The 22,367-nt window shown below is 47.7% G+C and overlaps 1 protein-coding gene across 2 annotated transcripts in view; it reads left to right on the forward strand.

Annotated features, from left to right (window-relative positions):
- The window catches only part of MAN1C1 (mannosidase alpha class 1C member 1), a 152,638-nt gene that overhangs the window by 79,941 nt on the left and 50,330 nt on the right, over positions 1 to 22,367 (forward strand). The window lies entirely within an intron of this gene.

Consider the following 22,367-nt stretch of genomic DNA (forward strand, 5'->3'; position numbering starts at 1 on the left):
AGAGTAGTTACTTGTTTTCCCCAAACCAAGGAGGACAAAATCTCAAACACTTCAGACGAGGCTATTACTGCATGACGCTCGCCACTGTCTGAGATGATGTCACAGGGGCTGTCCGGGGGAACCGCCTCTTCTGTTCTTGCCCTAATCCACAGCAAGGGGCCTTCTTTCCACTGGGGTTGTGCTTCATCTGTTGGTGTTGTTCAGTTGCTCAGTCATGTCCGACTCTTTGTGACCCCATGGACTGTAGCACGCCAGGCTTCCCTGTCCCCCGCCATCTCTCAGAGCTTGCCAAACTCATGTCCATTGAGTCGGTGATGCCATCCAACCATCTCTTCCTCTGTTGTTCCCTTCTCCTCCTGCCTTCAGTCTTTCCCAGCATCAGGATCTTTTCTAATGAGTCAACTCTTCGTCTGAAGGGACTTGAATACATACTCAGACCCAGATGGAAATGCAAAAGCAGGTCCCTCGGCAAGCAAGACCCTCTCTCTGGGCTCCCCCGGCTCCCTGGATCAGAGCTGGGGCTCTGTCTTCCCCCTCCAGCGTGCAAAGCTGGGCAGCTCCGCAGAGACTAGACCCCAGAGCATCCCAGAGTCTGCAATTTTGCACACTGGGGAGGAAGCAAAATCCAAGGGAGGCTCCTGGTGATTGAAGGCAGTTATACCAATAGGTTTGTCATCAGGTTGCCTAGTCACCATTGGCACCATTTTCTGGCTGTGTGACCTTGGGTGATTAAATGAACCTCTCTGCCAGTTTTCTCTCCTGGAAAAAACAAGAATAATAATGTGTGCCTCATAGAGTGGCAGTTGTGAGCATTCAGTTGGTTAATACACGTGAAGGGCTTAGAGCCCCAAATAGTAGTAGCTGATAAACAGTAGCTGCTATTATCATCGTCAGTTTTTACCATTAATATTGTCAGAGCTGCCAGGGGAAGCAGGAGGACTAGGTCCCCTCCCTGTTCTGCCTGTGTGACCTTGGACAACACACTTTCTCCCCTCTCTCTGGCATAGTCTTGCTGTCTATGAAATGAGCAGTATGGACCAATTTGTAGCTCTTACCAGGGAAAAGCATCAGAATTACCCATAGGCTTTTGCAAATGCAGACTTTTGTGGTCTATCCCCAGAAATTCTGATTCAGCAGGTCTGGATCTGGCCTAGGAACCTGTGTTAAAGGTAGAATCTCCCCACCGGTGGTTCTGATACACAGGCTGGGTTAGGAACCATTGGACCCTTCTGGGCCTAAAGGATGTGGTTTCTGAAGTGATCAGTCCCTTTCCCGCAGACCCGTCAGCCCAGGTGGTGCCTTTGGCCAGGGTGAGCCCCCTGCCCCACTATGGATGCTGTGTCTGCCACCTGGGTGAGATGAGGGGGGTCACACTTTACTGGATGTGGAAGGCCAGTCTCCAGTTCAGCAGGAAGGCTGCGGTGGTCTGGAGAGCAGCCTTGTGGGGTGAGTGGTCCAGCCCATCTAAGGGCTCATTCAGCAGATGTTCAGTGAGCACGGCCTGTGCAAATGGCAGGCAGAGCAATCATGAAAAGGCAGTGCCTTCCAGCCACATGGTGCTTGGGAACTAACCCTACCCCCGGGTAACAGGGTGTTCACAGTGTAACTGTGAGCTCTTTCTAAAGTGTGGTTGAGAAGGGGCTGGGGGTGTGGATGTATGTTAGCCCCACTTCCTGTGGGGTCAAGGAGAGGATTTTGGATGCTTTTGATAAGAGAAACCTCAAAGGAGCTGTATTATCACAAATGGTCCATCTCCTTCCCCCTGTTAGTGCCCATCCCACTGCCCGCCTCCTGCAGACCCCCGCCTGGCCCACTGACCTGGCTCCTTACACCTTCAGCACATCTCCACTCCTGTCTCTGATTGTAGGAACCGGTCAGGAACCTAGGAAGCCTTGGCCCCCGTCTCTCTCCCAGGGTTGAGTTGTCGGACAGCCTCTCTCTCCATCTACCCCCTTTCTCTTCCTTGCTGCCTCCAAGCTCCGATGTTCCCTTTGTGAGGGAACACAAACTGAATTTGTGTTTTTCTCTTGGAAGAACGTGCTCTGTAGTATAATCTGCTTCCTGAAGGCAGGAACAGCTTCTGACTGACCCTACCTCCAGTGCCAGCCCCAGGCCACAGCTCAGATGCTGGAAACGGGCCGGTGGCTGAGCCAGTGGCTGCTGTCCTGTGACCCATTCTTGGGCAGGCTGGCTGTGCCGCTCCTGGTATGGAGAGAAGAGGCAGGCAGGCTTGCTAAAGAGCACAGGCTTACGAAATCTTTGCAGTGGTTATTATAGCTTACACATTTAACCACTTCAATTGGGCATATGACTTGAGATGCTGGGTAAGCATCTTGTCAACTTCAACACAGCTGACAAAGTTATGACACGAAGAATGTTTAGACTTTGCAGTTTTCCCCGACCTCCAGCTGATCCTGTGAAAATGTCTCCTCTTTCCAGAGGGCTGATTTGTGCCCCAAATTCCCCCATCTCAGCAGGAAGGGTCTCTTTGCGAGGTAAAGTAGAAATTTGTTGTCACTGTGATACTCTGATTTTGTGTTCCCTGTAAGAAAGACACCTTCTGTGTCTGGTTTATTGCTGACTTTCAAGGTTGGTGTCCCGGGGGATGGAGCGACAGGAAAGGATGCATCGGGATGGCCTGAGACACTCAATTTTTAAGCTACTCTTCTCAGACACTAAACCTTGAAATGTGAGATTTTCTCTTTTAAGGTTGCCATTCTTCATGCCTCTTCTCAGTTGGAGAGTGATGAAGTTTGAACAGATCCTTTTATCTGTGTTGGAATTATCTGGGTGTGAAAATCCTTTTCTACCCTTAAAGTTACTCCATCTCTTTTTTCCTTAAAAAAAAAAAAAAAGGTAAATGTAGTATATGCCCTTTGTAGAGAAATTAGAAATTCCAAATAAGAGCCAGAAAGAAAGGCTCCTGAAGTTCCATCACTCAGAGGTGACCCATGGTTTCATGTGTCTCTCCAGATATGTCTTCTTTCATGGAAAATGCATACATATGAGTATGTATTTCTACATAAATGGAATAATATAAAAAGTTCTGTCTCGTAATCTGCCTTATACACTTAACACTTAAAGTGTTTTTCTGATCACCTTTTCAAGCTGTTAAACACTAGCAACTATATTGTCATGTTTATGGCACTGTATCATCTGTTGTATGACATGTACATATATGTGTGTGGTTGGACACTCAGTCGTGTCCTCCTCTTTGCAATCCCATGGACTTAGCCCTTCAGACTCCTCTGTCCATGGGGTTTTTATTCAAGCAAGGATACTGGAGTGGGCTGCCATAGCCTCCTCCAGGGGTCTTCCCGACTTAGGGATCAAACGCATGTCTCTTCTGTCTCCTGCATTGCAAGTGGATTCTTTACCTGCTGAGCCATCTGGGAAGTAACATATACACACACACACATATATACAATGTGTATATTTACGCATGTTTATATATATACATCAGTTCAGTTCACTCAGTCGTGTCCAACTGTTTGTGACCCCACGGACTGCAGCACAGTATGTATGTATATGTATATACATTTTATATATTTTTTTCTTATCTTTCTACTTGGACATTTAGGTTATTTCTGATTTTTTTTTTTTTTTTTTTGTCATTCTTTCTAATTCAGTTCACTAATCTTGGCATACATGTCCTAATATTTTCTTAAGATAGATTTTTAGAACAGGGCTAGCTAACATGTGCAAGCATTTACCACATGGCACTCTCCTGACTGCTTTAAATATATTATTTGTTGAGTCTGAGTATTACAAATAATTCTATATAGAAATATCTACATTTTACAGATAAGGACACTGAAGTCCAGAGAGGGTATGTACTTTGGCCAGGGTCAGACAGCCAGCAAATTGCAGAGCCACAGTTGGAACCCAAACTCTCTGATCCTCTAAGCTTTGATGGAAAGGGTTAGGCCTGTATAGCCTTCCACTGCATGGTTTAATGGTACCTGTCCCCTGCTTTGTCTCCTCCAGCTCTTTACTCTGTGACCACCTCACCGAGGCCTGGTCTTCTCAGAGTCCCGTCACTGCCACCATCGCATAATAGGAACAGGAAAGGAAGAATCGGTGGGTGTTGGGATGCCATTCTGCTATGACGTAGGTGTGGTCCTCAGTCCCTGGGACGTGCCTTCTTGGGAACGTTCCAGAGAGAGGAAGAGTTGACCGGAGGCCCACTTTTGGGGAGCCGTGAGGTCTCTGACAGCTCAGCGGGGTTGGGCTACAGGCTGGGCTGCGGTATGGCCAAGCAGAGTGTGCACTGTGCTCAGAGGCTCTGTGACTCCTTCTAGAACTCTTCCTTGTGGGAGCCCGGCTCTGGCTGGGGGAACCCTTGCAGGCCACTCTGGGGGAGTTGGGCATGTGGCAGGGCTGTTAGAGATTTGCTTGGATAATGCTGCTGGACTGGGCTAATCTAAGGCTGATGCCCAGAAGCTCAGGCTTGTTTTGCAGGAGCTCACCAGGAGCACTAGGAGGACAGGCTTGTGGCCCCAGGGTGAGGCCGGGGCCCTCTTCACGTGTCCCTCACGAGGCCGGGCTCATCCTCAGGGGATCTGCCCTTGGGGACTAAGCAGAGGTCCAGTTGCCTCCAAACTTGAAACGGCCTTGGAGCTGGGGCTCGGGGTGTGGCTGGTCAAGCGGAGGCTCAAGGATTCCCGCCTGGGCCACCTTGCAGGGAAAGTGTGTCTTGGCCCGGCAGAAGAGCTTGATGAGACTTGCAGAAGAGACTTGCCCTCCACTGGGCCCAGCTAGCTTATCCTGATTTATCCATAGATTGAGCTTGATGATCTGACTCATATTCATTCAACTAATCAGGCGAGTTATTTCTGCAATTTAGGTCTTCAAATAAGTGCCTTTGGCTGCTGAATATGTGATCAGCCACAGATTTCTCATTCTTTAAAACCCAGGGAGCGGAAATGCCAATGTCGAAAGCCATCCCACGCAGCAGAGATTACCAGAGAGCTAAAATCAGGCCATTCAAAGCTCTGGCCTCTCGACCTCCCATCACGCGGCCACTTGGCCTGTCAATGCTGCATGCAGAGTCCAGGTAGGGGGTCTTTATCCATAAAACCTGGAAGGATGGCAATCAATAGATAATCTGCTCACATTCTTTTCACTTAACCAGAGAATTGGTTTGCCTCTGCAGTGACTTGATCTGGGGGAGAAAATGCATCTGAGGGCTTCAAAAAGGCGTGGGCCAACGGGAAAAGCTACTGCAAGCTTTGAGGTTGGGAAGGTCAGCATCTGTTCTCCCTGCCCGGAACTTGGCTAAAACCTTGAACAACAAACTTCACCTCTTCTTCCTTATCGTTAGCCTCAGAGTCGTCACCAGCCGCCAGGCCCCTGGTACTGGGAAGCAGTCATCGTCGGACAGAACTCATTCATTCATTCATTCATTCATTCGTTTATTCCACGAACAATAGTGGTGGGACTCCTACAGAGTTCCAAATATTGGATTAGATGCTGGAGATTTCAGAGAGAAACTAGCCCTGGGTCCTGGCCTGACACGGCTCGCGTCTCACGGGGAAGACGGCTGCTCGCTGTTAAGATGCAGGTGTTAGGAAGCAAGTGCGGGGAGTGGAAAGGAAAAGGCCTCCAGCCCCTGCCCCCAGGGCAGCCCCTCAGCTTTCCTTTCCTGTCTGCGGGTGATTGCAATGGACCACATCAGAAATCTCAGATCAACTAGTAAAGAGAAGCTGCTTCTGTTCATTTCTCTGTGAAGCGTTGTGTGTGTGCTCAGTCACTAACCTGTGTCCGACTCTTTATGACCCCATGGTAGCCCACCAGGCTCCTCTGTCCATGGGATTTTTCAGGCAAGCATACTGGAGCGGGTTGCTGTTTCCTCCTCCACAGGATCATCCTGACCCAGGGATCGAACCCACATCTCCTGCTCAGCAGGCAGATTCTTTACCACTGAGAAGCCTCAGATGTTGCAGATGGGTGGGCCAGAGCTTGACTGATGGAAAAGGTGTCCAGGCGTTGTTGACAGCTACGCTGCAGACCTCAGATTCTTCCTGTTTCCCAGGGCCAGGAACAGATTTGCCCCAGAGCATAGAAGAGATGAGGGTGTACAGCCAGAATAAGTATTTTGGGGCAGAATCCTAAGAGCACGGCCTGAGATAACAAGACATACTGGAGCTGAAACTCTAGACAGCCTTTCATCCTTCCAGGCTGATGGTCTTATTTTATTTGACCTCAAAACTTACATGTTTTTAAAAAACAAATCTACTAGAATAACATAAGTGACTCATTTCTTTCCAGGTGGTTCCTTTGAGAGGCCAGCTCATATTCCCAATACTGCCCAGCCTCAAGCAGTTCTAACCTACCACCTGAGAGCTGCTTTTAGAAGTCAGTGCCTGAACCATGAATTATCACATCCTGCTAATTTGTCACTCACCAGACTGGGAACCCAATAAACTCTGTTTCTAGAAAGTAGGCCTCTGCCTGCCGCTGCACAGATTCAAAACCCAGGTTTGGATTTTGCTTTGGCGTTTGTTGCTGTCATTACTTTGGGCAAATCAGTCAGCTTTCCTGAATTTGTTTCCTCATCTGTAAAATGGGCACAATATCACCTCACTGGGTTGTGGTGATAACACACAAAAACACCTAACGTAGTAAAAACAGCAGAGCTGTAATACTTTGCCCCCCTCTCCCCACCTCTCTGCTCCCCACCCTACCTTACTTATGAGATATATAGTAGAAGGAACACTAGATTGAGTCAGGCAGGAAGCCTGTGTGATCCTTGGCCAGGAATTTACTTCTTAGATCCCAGTGTCCTCATCTGTAAAAAGGGGAGTGCTGTGCCATGCTTAGTTGCTCAGTCGTGTCTGACCCTTTGCAACCCCATGTAGCCCACAGGCAAGGATACTAGAGTGGGTTGACATGCCCTCCTCCAGGGGATCTTCCCAACCCAGGGATCAAACCCAGGTCTCTCGCATTGCAGGCGGATTCTGTACCACCTGAGCCACCAGGGAAGCCCAAGAATCCTGGAGTGGGTAGCCTATCCCTTCTCCAAGGCATCTTACTGACCCAGGAATCACATCGGGCTCTCCTGCATTGCAGGCAGATTCTTTACCAGCTGAGCTACCAGGGAAGCCCATCAAATGGGAGACTATTTCCTAACCCTGACCATCCTTAAAGGGTTAGGGTTATACAGTTAGTGCCTTCTCCCCCGTTGAGTTCAATTCCACTTATGTTTTAAGTCAAGGATGCCCAACCCCCCGGGGGCTGTGGACTGATACTGGTCTGTGGCCTGTTAGGAAGCAGGCCATACCGCAGGAGGTGAGCGGCAGGCAAGTGAGAAACTTCATCTGTATTTACAGCCACTCCCCATCACCCACATTACTGCCTAAGCTCCGTCTCCTGTCAGATCAGCGACAGCATTAGACTCTCATAGGAGCATGAACCCTTGTCAGCTGCACGTGTGAGGGGTCTAGGTTGCGCGCTTCTTATGAGAATCATCCAGAAACCATCCCCCCTGCCCACAGTCCATGGAAAAATTGTCTTCCACATAACCTATCCCTGCTGCTGCCACAAGGGTTGGAGACTGCTGTTAGGAGTGACATAGTCCCCCCATAAAGTTTAGCAACCAAGTACTGCAGAGTACATCATGCGAAATGCCAAGCTGGTTGAATCACAAGCTGGAGTCAAGATTGCTGGCAGAAATATCAACAACCTCAGATTTGCAGATGACACCACTCTAATGGCAGAAAGCTAAGAGGAACTAAAGAGCCTCTTGGTGAGGGTGAAAGAGGAGAGTGAAAAAGCTGGACTAAAACTCAACATTCAGAAAACTAAGACCATGGCATCTGGTCTCATCACTGCATGGCAAATAGATGGGCAGAAAGTGAAAGCAGTGACAGATTTTATTTTCTTTGGCTCCAAAATCGCTGCAGACTGCAGTGAATGCAGCCATGAAATTAAAAGATGCTTGCTCCTTGGAAGAAAAGCTGTGGCACACCTAGACAGCATGTTAAAAAGCAGAGACATCACTTTGCCAACAAAGGTCCGTATAGACAAAGCTATGGTTTTCCCAGTAGTCATGTATGGATGTGAGAGTTGGACTGTAAAGAAGGCTGCGTGTCAAAGAACTGATGCTTTCAAATTGTGGTGCTGGAGAAGACTCTTGAGAGTCCCTTGGAGTACAAGGAGATCAAGCCAGTCAATTCTAAAGGAAATCAGTCCTAAATATTCATTGGAAGGCCTGATACTGAAGCTCCAATACTTTGGCCACCTGATGCGAAGAGTTTACTCATTGGAAAAGACCCTGATGCTGGGAAAGATTGAAGGGAAAAGGAAAAGGGGTGGCAGAGGATAAGATGGTTATACAGCATCACTGACTCAATGGACATGAATTTGAGCAAACTCCGGGAGATAGTGGAGGACAGGGGAGCCTGGCATGCTGCAGTCCATGGGATCACAAAGAGTCAGACACAACTTAGCGACTGAACAACAAGTAATTTTGTTAGACAGTATAGTTAACAAAATAATGGTAAAACAGTATTAAAACAAAGACAATTCTTCTCAAATCTTATGTAATTACATTATGCTTAGCAGATCGATAATACTTTCTTAATTAGAAAAAAAGGATTAGAGTTAGAAGGATTAAACAAGAAGAATCATATGACAGTTTTTTCTTGGGGGAGAGGATAATTGTTTAACAATGTTGTGCTGGTTTCTGCCACACAACAGCATGAACCAACCATAAGTATACATGTGCCCCCTCCCCCTTGAACCCCCTTCCCACCCCCACCCCATCCCACCCCTCTAGGTTGTCACAGAGCACCAGCTTGAGCTCCCAGTGTTATATAGCAACTTCCTACTAGCTACCTATGTTCCATATGGTAATGTGTAGGTTTCAGTGCTAAACTCTCAATTCATCCTACCCTCTCTTTCCCCTACTGTGTCCACAAGCTGTTCTCCATGTCTGAGTCTCTATTCCAATAGAGATCCTATAGACATTATTTATTTTTTTCTTTCTGACTTACTTCACTCTGTATGACAGGCTCTAGGTTCATCCACCTCACTAGAACTGACTCAGGTTTGTTGTTTTTATGGCTGAGTAGGATTCCATTGTTGGAGAAGGCAGTGACGCCCCCACTCCAGTCCTCTCGCCTGGAAAATCCCATGGACGGAGGAGCCTGGTGGGCTGCAGTCCATGGGGTCGCTAAGAGTCAGACACGACTGAGCCACTTCACTTTCACTTTTCACTTTCATGCACTGGAGAAGGAAATGGCAACCCACTCCAGTGTTCTTGCCTGGAGAATCTGAGGGACGGGGGAGCCTGGTGGGCTGCTGTCAATGGGGTCACACACAGTTGGACAGGACTGAAGTGACTTAGCAGCAGTAGCAGCAGTATTCCGTTGTATATATGTACACAACTTCTTTATCTGTTCATCTGTCAGTGGGCATCTAGGTTGTGTTCACAACTGTATATGTGATCTCAGGACCTAGGGGGTGGGGAGTTCAATCCCAAGACAGTACCAAAGAGCCACTGTCTTGGAAAGTATCTGAGAAAGTCCCTAATGGATTTCTTACTCAGTCAGCATCACCTGGAATTTGGACACTTGCATTTTCCTGAGCTTAGGAACTTGGAAATCCACAGATCTTCCCAGATGTGACATAGCCAGTGTGCATTGCCACGCAGGAATCCAGGACCTGCTGAACTGAGTTGTCATGCAGCACTTAGCAGGGGCGGGCTGGTGGGGTGCAAGGTCATGCTGCCCCCACAAAATAGCACCCATCTTGGTCAACTATAACAAAGTTACTACAGAGTGGGTGGCTTAAAGAACGAACCTTACTTTTGCACGATTCTGGGGGCTGGAAAGTCCACGATCAAGGTGCTGGCAGATTAATTGTCTCCTTGAGGGTTGGCTGCCTGTTCATAAACGACTGTCTTCTCACCGTGTCTTCACAGGGTGAAAGGGGCAAGAGAGCTCTCTGGAGTCCCTTTTATAAGTCTCCAATCCCATTTATGAGGGCTCCACCCTCTTTACCTAAAAACCTCCTCCCAAAGGCCTAACCTCCTAATACCATCATGCTGGGCATTAGAATTTCAACATATGATATTTGGGGAGGCACAAACATTCAGTCCATTGCAGCACCCTTGAACAGAGAAAATCCTAGGCTTCCATGTTCCAGGGAGGGTACAGTTTTCCTGAGTTGAGAAATGAAAGGCCAGTATAGATGGTATCCCTGCTGCTTTGGTTATTTCTAAGATGGAGAGGCTTGGATTAGAGGTGTTTTTTCTCCTCTCAAAGAGGAAGGACACTTAGGGACCCGATGCAGCATGTAGAGGAGGTAACCAAAGATCAAGCAGGCTGGTTGAATTTAGCAAAGTCCTGTAATAGGGCCACCTTTCTATATTGTGAGCATAACAGTAGCAGCCTCAAGGTCTCTGTGTTGGCACATAGTAGGTGCTCAATAAAGTATGAAGACGCGATGAGTGAGTCCCATGGAAAGGAACAGTGTTGGATCCAGCTTAACGCTCTAGGGGCTCACAGATAGTTCTTGTCCACCCTACCCGTCCAGATCTGAAGCCCATGCTCTTCACCACAGCTCTGGAGGGCCGTTTAACTGTGTTGGTCAATCAGACATGGTTGCTGCCCTGCCCTCTCGGTTTCAAGTATGAGAGCCTGGGATTTGGTGGGGGAGGAGGGAGTGTGGGGAGGTGGTGGAGAAACAGTGTGTGAGAGTTCCAGTTGCTTCACACCCTCACCAGTACTTTAACATTGTCTATCTCTCTCTTTCTCTGTTTTTGTTTTTGTGCTGCACTGGGCTTCATTGCTGAGTGCAAGTTTTCTCTAGTTGCTGCGAGTGAAGGCTACTCTCTAGTTGCGGGGTGCGAGCTTCTCATCTTGATGGTTTCTCTTGTTGCAGAGAATGGGCCCTAGAGCCACAGGCTTCAGTAGTCGCAGCCCATGTGCTCAGCAGTTGTGGCAGAGGGCTCTAGAGCTTGGGCTCAGTAGTTACGGCACACAGGCTTAGTTGCCCCATGGCATGTGGAATCTTCCTGGACCCCAGAGTCAAACCTGTGTCCCCTGCATTGGCAGGTGGAGTCTTAACCACTGGGCCACAAGGGAAGTCCCTTGTCAATCTTTTTATTTTCAGCCCTTCTTGGGATGGGGCAGAGAGACATTTTTGTCTTTGAATTCTTGAAATATATTTATTCATTCTGTACTTTTGTTCAGTCTCTCCTCTAGGCTGAGCACAAGAGAAAATAAAGAATAATCATGTCATGATCTATGCTGCCCCAAGCTTGCATCAGAAAACTGAGGTGTGAGTCTAGCCACTTTCTAGCTTTATTAACCTTGGATGAATTCATCTCCCTGAACCTCAGTTTCCTCATCTGTAAAAGGGGGTTGGTATCTCAAAGAAGGGTGAAGAGTAACATCATGACATGCAGAAGGGCTGCAGGGTGCTCAAAGAATGTTAGCTGTGGGTATTGTCATCCATGCATTTTGCCTGTTGGTTGACACATGGTAGCAGGTGCCAGAGGTTTAAGAAGAAATATGAGAGGAGAATTTAACAATAATAACAACTTACATTTATTGAACACTTACTGTGTGCCAAATGCTGTTCTAAGTTCCTTTTATAAATGACTATTGACATTAAAAGTCCTATTGATTTCCGTAATTTTTTACAAATTGGGGAAGGGCCACTGTGGTTGATTTTCACTCAGTACACATGGTTACAATGTGTGGGAACCTAATGGCTTCCTGGGAGTATGATTCTAGAACCTCAGAGGTAGTGAGATGGAAACTGATAACATGTACTTGGCCTCTTCATGGCTGCTGGGTGATCTTCATGTGCCTGCCCCTGCCCTTTGTTCAGAACCCGAGGGCTGATGACTTAGAAAGGTGAAAAGAAATGGGTGCTTAAAGAAAGACCAGTGTTCGGTGTAGTTGGAAGGGCCCTGAGTGAGTGGTTCCCATTCATGGATTCTTGTCACTGGCATTCGTGGTTTTTGGAAAGTTCTCTCCCCTTTCTGGGCTTCAGGGTGCCCTCTTGTTTGGAATGCTGAGCTCCATGTACCAGTCAGCTATTGCTGCATAACAAACCATCCTGAAACTTAGTGATTTATAACAAAACTATTTATTATTTCTCACCAGTCTATGGGTCTTGGCTAGGCTAACTCATGAATCTGTAGTCAGTTGCTAAGTCACTTGGGAGCCCTTTGGTCTCGGAAGGACTTGGTTGGATTACCTAACTTGGCTGCATATGGACCTGGACTTCTTCTCTTGACAGCGACAGATGTCCAAAAGAAAGGTGGAAGCATGCATATCGTCTTAAGACCCAGGCTTAGAAGGTACACCGTTACTTGCTTCATGTTCTGTTGGCTAAGCGGGTTAAAAGGCTAGCCTGGACAAAGGGGTGAGGAGATGGACTGAAATCATCTGCTAAATCACATCACCAAAGACAAGGGTGCAGGGAAGGGTTAAGAACTGGGAATGTTTTTGCAGTTGACCACACTCAGATTCCTCCCTGTTCTAAAATCTCTAAAATCAAATAGTGCATGAATCAGAGTGAGAGGAGGAAGGTTAGTTCCCATCATCGCAGGCCAAGGACTGGACAGGCCTTTCCTGGATTTGGGATGAATTGCCCAGGTACCCAGTCAGTGTTGGTGCTGAGCTCAGCTCCAACTGGACAGACCTAAAGGACATGTTCTTAGTCACTCACTGCAGTTAGTGAGCCCCACTGTGTGCCAGGTACTGAGCTAAGCCCTGAGGAGGTAGACTAGCCCCTGTTTTCAAGGCACCCACCCTCAGTCCCTTAGGGTAACAGATGCATGGAACATTATAACATAGCACGCAGGTGTTTATAGGGTCATGGAGAAGGTACCCCTGGGCTTCTTTTAATACAATACCAGCGACCTCCATACAGTCTGGGCTTCCTTCCCCAGATCCAGGGGCTTGTTTTCAGACCACATATGAGTCAGGAAGCCTTAGGGCTGACAGTTCCATTTAAACTCCATGGCTCCAGAGTTAGACAGCCCCACTGAAACCCCTCTGGCATTGGGCAGCCAGGAAACGGAAAATAGAACAAGGTGTTCAGAGCGAGCATGGGAATTCGATTAGTCTCCTCCTGTGCTCTAGGACTGTCTCTGTCTGCTATTTGCAGCCACAGAACAAAGCTACAGGTTACCCATGCACGTGCGAGCAGCTGGGGCTTCAGAGGGAGTTATGCAAACCTTCACGTTTCCTACAAGCCCCTCCTCAAATAGACACCCAGCTGGCATTTTTCCTTAAATATCACTCATTATTTTTAAAGGGGGAAAATGTTGGTGGCATTGAAATAGATCACACTTTAAAATGCAGAGTAGCAGAGAGACCGTTCAAATTATTCTCTTAATAGAGTTCTTCAGAGTGAGGAAGTGACGGGGGAATGTAATCGCTCCTTTTGTCGTTTGAGCAAAATCTAAGAACTGCAATCCATTTGTCTGCAAATGTGTCTCTTTGGTACAAATTGCAGCAAGCAATCCATTCCCAAGGTAAATGGTCTTTAATTAAAGTCAGTCTCGATGAGGGTGAGGGGTAGGGGAGGGTTGTTTGAAGCCCAAACTAATACAAATCTCCTCCTCTTCAAAAACATATTTAAGAAAAAAGAATTATTTTTTAAAATTACATTTTCCCCTTTACTTGATAATTAGGGAAAAGCTTTGTTTATAAGTGAGACTATTCTGGCTCTTATTCATGAATAAAAATTTTGGTAGGGCTCTGAAAAGCAACAGGAAAAATTTCTGTAGCAATCCTGGTAAAAAACACATCCTCAAGCATTGATTTTTGTAGCTGAAGTACATTATGTGTTTTGCATGAGCTTTTGAAAGCTTAGATAAATGAGGTGGCTCAGAAAGCAGGTAAAAAAAAAAAAAATGGAAGGAAATTATACCGATCCAAAAGAAGATAAATGTCCACTAATTCCCAGATAAACATTTTAGACCCCTGTGTTTTTATAGGGGGATTTTTGCAATGCTGATAACGTGAGATTGGTTTACAATGTCACATACCAGGTAGAATCAACAAGGCCTTGTTGGGGTTCTCGGAGTCAGCTATGCTTGAGAGGAAGTAGAGTTCATGCAACAGCCTGGTAGTGCCCTGGCCCCCTTTTTAGATGGCAGCACTGCTCCCAAGATGACATATTTTAAAGGTGACATTGACCCTTGAGGTCAGTTTTCAGTATGCACTCTCTGGGTTGTAAGAGATAAAGACCGAAGCCCGTTTGGTTTAACCCCCAAGGACATTTACTAGATCACTTAGTTTAAATCACTAGGATTGAATGGACTTCAGGCACGGCTTGATCCAGGCATCAAATGAAGTCACCAAGGCTCCATTCCCCCTCTGTCTCTGTGTGCTACTTTCTCTCAGTTGGCTTTAGCCAACTAAAGCCGATTGGCTGTTCCTTAATGATAGCAATTTGGCTACAGCTACTTTATCTTCCATCCACTGAATTTGTGTGTGGTATAAAAGACCCACTTTTTTGATTGTTCACTTGAAGTCCCAAGATTAGCTCTAACAAGCTTTAATGGGGCCCATGGCTCTGTCTGTCCCTAACATATCCTTAGGTCCAAAGAGATGAAAGGTATGGGTTGGCTGGGGTCTAGATCACTCATTCCCATTGCTGGGGGTCTAGACAGTCCCACTCCATGAAGAAGGACATGAACTAGGAGTGAGAGAGAAGAGGAGGCACCCTTGAAAGCAACTTGGGGACCTGTTAACCAAAAAGATGGGCAGATTCTGGCTGTGAAACCTCAGGTTTCTGCAACATCAACCTTTCATTCTTTGCTTCAGCAAATACCTGAGATCCCACAACAAGTCTTCTGCAGCTAGGTGCAAGGGTTATGGGGGTGTTGAGGGGGGCTCAGGCCTGTCCTCAGGAAGCAAACACATAGTCTGTCTTGTGTGTATTAGTCTACTCGAGGTGCTGAAACAAAATACCACGGGCCGGATGGCTTAAGCAACAGAAACTTATTTCTCAATGCTCTGGAGGCTGGGAAGTCCAGGATCACAGTGCTGCCAAGGTGGGTTTCATTCTGAGGCATCTTCTCTTGGTTTGTAGGCAGCCACCATCTTGCTGTGTGCTTACATCTCAAATGACTTCTCTGTGGACTTACGGAGCAGGAACAGGAGCAAGAGAGGGTTGGTAGGGGAGAGAGAGAATGCACAAGCTCTCTATAGGAGCTCTAATCCCACCAGACAGTTGCACCCTCATGACCTCATCTAACCCTAATTACTTCCTGAAAGCCTCATCTCCAAATGCCATCACCTTGAGGGTTAGGGTTTTGACATGAATTTTGGAGACACACGAGCGTTCAGTCCAGTGTTGTCCAGGGTAGCTGCTCTGGCTCTGGTCATCATGTCCACATCTCAGCCAGCAGTAAGAGAAAAGCGGGGAGAGACGGAACGTCCCTTCACTTGAAACATACTCTCCAGAAGTTGCACACCCCGCTTCTACTTACATCCCCAAGTTACTTCCACTTATATCCCCAAGTGACAATACAAGTTGGAACTTGTGTGCATGCCTACACCTGGGTGCAAGGGAGGCTGGGGAACATGGTCTTTATTCTTATGGCCATGTGCTCAGATAAAGATGCGGTTTCTGTTTCTATAGACATTAGGGGAGAATGCACTTCAGGGGAGCACTAGCAGTTTCAGTAGGCTGCAGTCCATGGGGTCTTGAGGAGTCGGACACGACTGAGCGACTTCACTTTCACTTTTCACTTTCATGCATTGGAGAGGGAAATGGCAGCCCACTCCAGTGTTCTTGCCTGGAGAGTCCCAGGGACAGGGGAGCCTGGTGGGCTGCCGTCTATGGGGTCGCACAGAGTCGGACACAAATGAAGCGACTTAGCAGCAGCAGCTGTTTCAGCCATACCTACACGATTTGCTCTCCTTGACAGGTCACTCCTCTTTTCTTCCATATGTCTCTCAAGTTCACTTTTAAAAAAACCAAGCTTATACTCTGCCTTCTCCATGAAATCTCCTTGATTTAAACCCCAATTGAGTCAGTAACTCTCTTTTTTTACTTTCAAATCAACTATATTGATGTATAATTTTTTACAATAAAATACACCCAGTTTTAAGTGTACTTAAAAATTCAACTGTTAAGTGAAAGAACATGACACAAGAGTATGCACTCTATGATTCTATTTATAAGAGAATAAGAAAAATTCTCAAAATTCAATGCATCTTGAGAAGTGCTTTTAACCATAACCAGAATGACGATCCTCAACCATTCCATCCTAAAGGAAATCAGTCCTGAATATTTATTGGAACGACTGATGCTGAAGCTGTAGCTCCAATACTTTGGCCACCTGATGCAAAGAACTGATGCATTGGAAAAGACCCTGGTGCTGGGAAAGACTGAAGGCAGGAGAAGGGGACAACAGAGGACGAGATGGTTGGATGGCATCACCGACTCAATGGACATGAGTTTAAGCAAGCTCCAGGAGTTGGTGATGGACAGGGAGGCCTGGCATGTTGCAGTCCATGGTGTCACAAAGAGTTGGGCACGACTGAGCAACTAAACTGAACCGAACTGAAAATCACGGTACAGAATATTTTGTCCTCTGAAAGTTCTCTCACGCCCCTCCTTCAACTTCTGGCCCAGACAATCACTGATCTGCTTCCTGTCACTCTGGTTTAGTGTGAACCTTCTAGAGTCTCTTATAAATAGAACCATAGAGTGTGTAGTCTTGTGTCATGTTCTTTGACTTCACGTTATGTTTTTAAGGTTCTTCCACATTGTTGTATGTATAGCGGTTTGCACTTCTTTATTGCTGAGTAGTATTCCATTGTGGAGAAGGCACTGGCAACCCACTCCACTACTCTTGCCTGGAAAATCCCATGGACGGAGGAGCCTGGTAGCCTGCATTCCATGGGGTCGCTAAGAGTCGGACATGACTGAGTGACTTCACTTTCCCTTTTCACTTCATGCATTGGAGAAGGAAACGGCACCCCACTCCAGTGTTCTTGCCTGGAGAATCCCAGGGACGGGGGAGCCTGGTGGGCTGCCGTCTATGGGGTCGCACAGAGTCGGACACGACTGAAGCGACTTAGCAGCAGCAGCAGCAGTGTTCCATTGTATGACTATTCCATAGTTGGTTTTTTCCATTCACCAATTGATGAATATTTGGGTTGTTTCCAGTTTGGGGATATTACAAATAATGCTGTTTTGCATATCATGTACAAGTTTTTGTGTAGCTGTGTGTATACCCAGGAGTGGAACTGTTGGGTCATGTATTAAGTCCATGGTTAACTTTGTAAGGAGCTGCCAAGCTGTTTTTCTCAAAGTGAATGTACCTTTTTTCATTCCCACCAGCAGTGTTTGAGACTTCCAGTTGTTCCCCATCCTTGTCTCTCTCTTTGGTTCTACTCTGGGAAATTTCCTCAAGTTTATCATCCAACTCTTCTGTAGGGCCTTTATTTCTTCGGTCAGACTATGTGTTAATTTCCAAGAGTTGTTTTGCTTTGTGAATGTTCTTTTTCGAGCATCCTGTTCTTATCTCATGGGTGCAACATTTCCTTTTGTCTCTCTGAGGATATGATTTTTTTTTTTTGTAGTTTCCTCCTTCCTGCAGAGTCTGTGTCCTCTAAATATACTTTTCCTGTTCATTTGAGTGTATGTATGTCTATTGCACATGTGAGTTTTCCCTAAAATGTTTAGGTACCCTTGGCTGTGTGCGTGTTAAATGGGGGCCAGGAAAGAAGGTGGTTGGGGCTCCGATGTGGTGAGTGGGTTTTGTTGGCTGATACCTCACTGCAGCGTGAGGCAACAGGGAACTCTAGATAGAGGTCTTTGCCTTCTGTGGCTGCTCAGCGTCCGCTGAGATATTTCCATTCTCCTCTATGAGAGTGGACTCTGGGCTTCTGTTTGCTGAGAACCAGGCAGGCAGAAGGGCTAGGGGACAAAGTGGGGCAGTCCCAAGCCCCCATGCTCTCAGGATGGTGTCCCCACCTCTGCCAGGTCTCCCACAGTCCAGAGACCCTCTAGCTTACCGCCTCTCAAGACTCAACCCCTAGTTTTCTGCTGGGATGAGAAGGAGACGTTTTCTTGGCTGGGTAGATGTAGGAGAAAAGGGGTCTTAGTGCCTTTTAAGATGACTGTCGATAAATCCTTCCAGAGATGCCTGGTCTTGCCACCAATTCCAGACCCTGTGAGGGTCTCTGGTATAGACCTGATGCATGTGCTTTCAGCATCTTGGCGTAGATTCTGCTTTCCCGGCTTTGCTAATTCAGTGTTACACATCTCTCTCTTTAGCAGAGGCCAAGATTGTTGCTGTTGCCTCTCCTCTGTTTTGTCCTTCTAAATTGATATCTTTAAAAAAAAAAATTTATACTGTTGTTTTAGTGGAGTTTCAGGGTAGGGATAGAAATAGAGGCTAATGTATTCATCCAACCCACTCTCCGTAACCATAATCCCTTGCTCTTCTAATTGCTTGGAGCCTTCACACCGTCATCTATAAAATGGGGCAAATGATCCCTGTCCTGACAACCACCCAGGAGCCTTTGTAAAGATCAGATGAGTTTTTGTGTAAATATTGGGTCTGCCAAAAAGTTCATTCAGTTTAAAGTAAAAATAAAAGACATTTTTCATTTTCACCAAGAACTTAATTGAACAGTGTATTCACTAACTGAATGAACTTTTTGCCCAACCCAATATTTACTGGTCACCTACCAGGGTTCTAAATGATGCTGAACTGAGGGTAGAGAGGACCTTCTAAAGGTTGGGGCTGGAGAAGAGATCATCCCAGGCTGAGGGATAATCTAGCCCTCCAGTGACACTGCATAACACACACTCGCAGACCTCACTGGTATGTAACACTAAGCTTTCATTTAGCCTGGGAGCCTTCAGGGTTTAGCAGCTCCAGATTGGGTCAGCTAAGTGACTCTGCTGATCTCAAGTAGGACAGCTGACTGTGAACTATCCTAGGAAACCCTTGGCTGGGACAACTGGTCAACTCAGCTCTGCTCCACATGTCTTTCCTTTTCAGGGTCTAGTCCCAGAATGTTCACACAGTGATGGCCATGCAAGTGTTTCTTCAAGCCTCTGCCTACATCACATCGGCTATCACTGGCTAAAGTTAGCCACATGCCTGAGTGCCGAATAAGAGGACAGGGCAGGAAAGCCTGCTCAGAGGGCAGAGGGCATGGATAAACTAAGGCCAGCAATGCAACCCTTGTGCCACGAGTGTCCAGGTATGGTTCTGAAACAGAGCACCCCTCCCTGCTTGAAGCTTTCTTTCCCTAAACCCAGAATACTTTACCTAAACCAGGAAGCTGGGGTCCTGCCACTCTGATTTTGCATTCAGTTGAAGGAGTCAGTCCTTTACATACTACTCAGAAGAAAGGCTCTCCATCTCTAAAACAATCAGAAATAATCTCCGATAGAGAAATGCACTCCCCAGGCTTGGGCTGGGCTGTAGATCACAAACAGCCGATTTAATCTAGTTAATTATTTGATTAAATCAGAAGTTAGCTTAATTATTTTCTTGCTTCTCACCTCCTTTGAATCCATTCTGGAAACTGATTATGTCTTTAACATCAGCCCAGAGATAAGCATTTCAATTGGGAAATGTAATTAGCCAAGGAAAATGAACGTGGGTGCTGCCTTTTGTCAAAGCGCCATTAAAACCCAACTCTGGTCAATACCAACGTGGTATGAAGACAAAGGGCAGTTTGTTCCTCTCATGACTGGAGAAGAAGGCCCAGCAGGAAGAGGGGAATTAGGCCTCTTGAGGTCTTAGAGAAGGAGGTTCATTCGTTCACTCATGAGACATTTCCAGGCCAATTCTGGGCTGATAAAAGAGATGCAAAGATGAGTTGGCCAAGTCCCTTATCCCTAAAGAGTTCTCCTCGAGGAAAGGACCCACATGTCATTGTGACATACGCAGTGCAGAAAATATAGAGGAAGGAGCCCACTTCTGTAGCATGGCAGAGTGTGTAGTATCCAGCTGGGCCCTGAGACAGGAGCTGGGGCTGCTCGGATAGAGAAGAGTAGAATTCCCTTCTGGGTGGAGGGTACAGCACATGCAAAGGCACAGCAGCGTGAGAGCCCGGGAGCTGTTGCAGAGGCAGCTTACAGCTAGGCTGCAGCAGAGTCCGCAGCGCACGGGTGTGCCAGGTACCCTCGGGCCACCTCCCCTCCCCTTTCGGGAGGCCTCTCCCCTTCCCCACCCTCCTTCTCCACCCCACCTTGCCTTCCAGCAGGAGTTCTGGAAGGATTCTCCTGAAGTGTTTGCTTGAACAGAAGTTTAAGATGTGTAGCAGTCTGAAAGCTGGAGGGTGGATTCAGGGCAACTGAGAACAACAGAGCTGTGTTCCAGAGCTGCAGAATAGGCAGGCGGAGGTGAGGGGCATTCTGGGCGGAAAGGACAGCCTGGGAGGAGGTTTGGCAGTCCTGTGTGCTGCCCTGAGAGTGACTGGAGCATGAAAGGAGAGGTGGGTAATGAGCTGCCCAGAGGGCAGAGGCTACATCACGGAGGGCCTCTTAGAAGGTAATTGGAGACCAGGTCGTTGGCCTTGGCCTCCGGGATGGGGGACCACAGACACGCACTGCCTGGGCTGTCGCAGCTGCTCGGCCCCTCTTCTGCAAGTCTGGCTGTTTCAAAAGCTCCACATGCTCAGCGCAGTGGGCGCTGGTTTGCTGGGATCTCTGCCTGAGACTGAAGGCTGTCTGGCATGCGGTGAGGTGGAGAGGTTACCTGGCCAGGTGGCTCCTGCACCTGGGAGAGGGAGAGAGGACCCCCTGCTGCCGGGGCCAAGGAGCCGAGGAGCCACCACACCTGTGCCCACCTGGCCCCTCTTCACTTTGACCCTCAGCCATCCTTACAAGGAAAACTCAGCTAAGGGAGACCGTGAGCTAACAGAAGTTGCCAGGCCCTGCTTCACTCTGAGACAGCCACCCAACTGTCTACCAGATCCCACCCTATCCAATCCACGCCCCCTCGGGGTTTTAATGGAGTGGTGATCAGCATGTGTGCAATTTTGTCTGCTGCTTTTTAGCCTGGTAGGATCTGGTAGCCTCCCTCTTTTGCTGCCCTCCCCAGGTGGAACCCTTCTCGCTGGTGAGCCAGCTGGTATAGGGAGAGAGCACCACCATAGCCATTAAGGCTGTGGTTACTGCTTGCTTGCTGTGTGACCTTGGACAAGTTGCTTAACCTCTCTGAGCCTCCATAGATCACCTGGAAATTGAGATCATATGACGTCAGCTGGAGAATTGACCAAATGCTTGGTCTAGGACTTGGTATGTAGGACCTTCTAAGCAAGTGACTGTGGTTATTATGAGATGTTCACAGGGTGCGGCTCAGATTACTGCCTGGTGCGTTAGCTGGGTTACCTTGAGCACCAGTCATTGAATCTCTGTGAGCTTCAGTTTCCTCCTCAGTGGAATAAGGGTAATGGTATTCCTCAGAGAGGATATAAGGCTCAGACAGGTTCATTATTGTGTGAAAAGACTGTGGAGATGGATGCACTTTGTCCTTGTCATTGCTTCTTCTCTGTCTCTCCTTAGAGCCGAGTCCAGGGTGTTGATGGTCTTTACTCCATCAGGTGATCTGAGAGCTCTTCACATGCCTTCCACTAGCGCTGGCCAGTGGGCAGCGGGCAAAGGTGAGGGCACAGAAGGTGGAGAAGGTCAATGTCTGCACCTACCCACCTAAGCATGGGGCCATGGGGCCATGTGTACAGGATGAGGTGGCCCTGCTCCGACTTCGGGCTCCAGAGGCTGGGGGTGGGGCATTCTCCATCCCTACTTCCAGTCCATGGGAGAGGAAACCCTGTCCGCAAAAGGACACGTAATGACCGGGATCCTGTTAAAGTTGTCTCTGGCCAGATCCAGCTCAGCACATCACAGACCACTCAGGCCTTTCTTCTGTCTCCTCTGCGGGTCTCAGCATCAATCCTGGGCTGGGGGTGCAGGATGGCTTAGAGGCAGGGTGGAGCGTGAGCCTCGGCCACCGACACGGGCTTCCGTCCCGAGCCCCTGCTCCTTGCAAGCTGGCTGGCGGAATCCTCAACTGAATAAGGCTCTTCAATCTCCCAAGATAGCAAGCATGTGCCCTGAGCACAGAGCCTGCCAGGAGGACCTCAGAGAAGGATGCGGGGCTATGCAGAGACATGACAAGGTTTTGATAACAGTGTCTACCTGACATGTCTGAAAAATCAGACGTGCATCTTCCTGGCAGGGCATGCAATTTCCTGCTAATGAGTTGTGAGAGGCTGGAACAAGTTATCATCAGGGAGGCTGGGCTGACTGCTTCCCAGGGGAGCAGAAGCCAAGAGACAGAGCCAGGCCCCAGCCCCCTCCCTCAGCCATGTTGGGGAGTTCTGCCAAGGGGCAGAACTAAAGCCCGGAGTGAGGGT

This window comes from Bos grunniens, chromosome 2, assembly GCF_055505025.1.
Source record: "Bos grunniens cultivar Pamir isolate PY7600 chromosome 2, Bosgru_T2T1.0, whole genome shotgun sequence".
Taxonomy (NCBI): domain Eukaryota; kingdom Metazoa; phylum Chordata; class Mammalia; order Artiodactyla; family Bovidae; genus Bos; species Bos grunniens.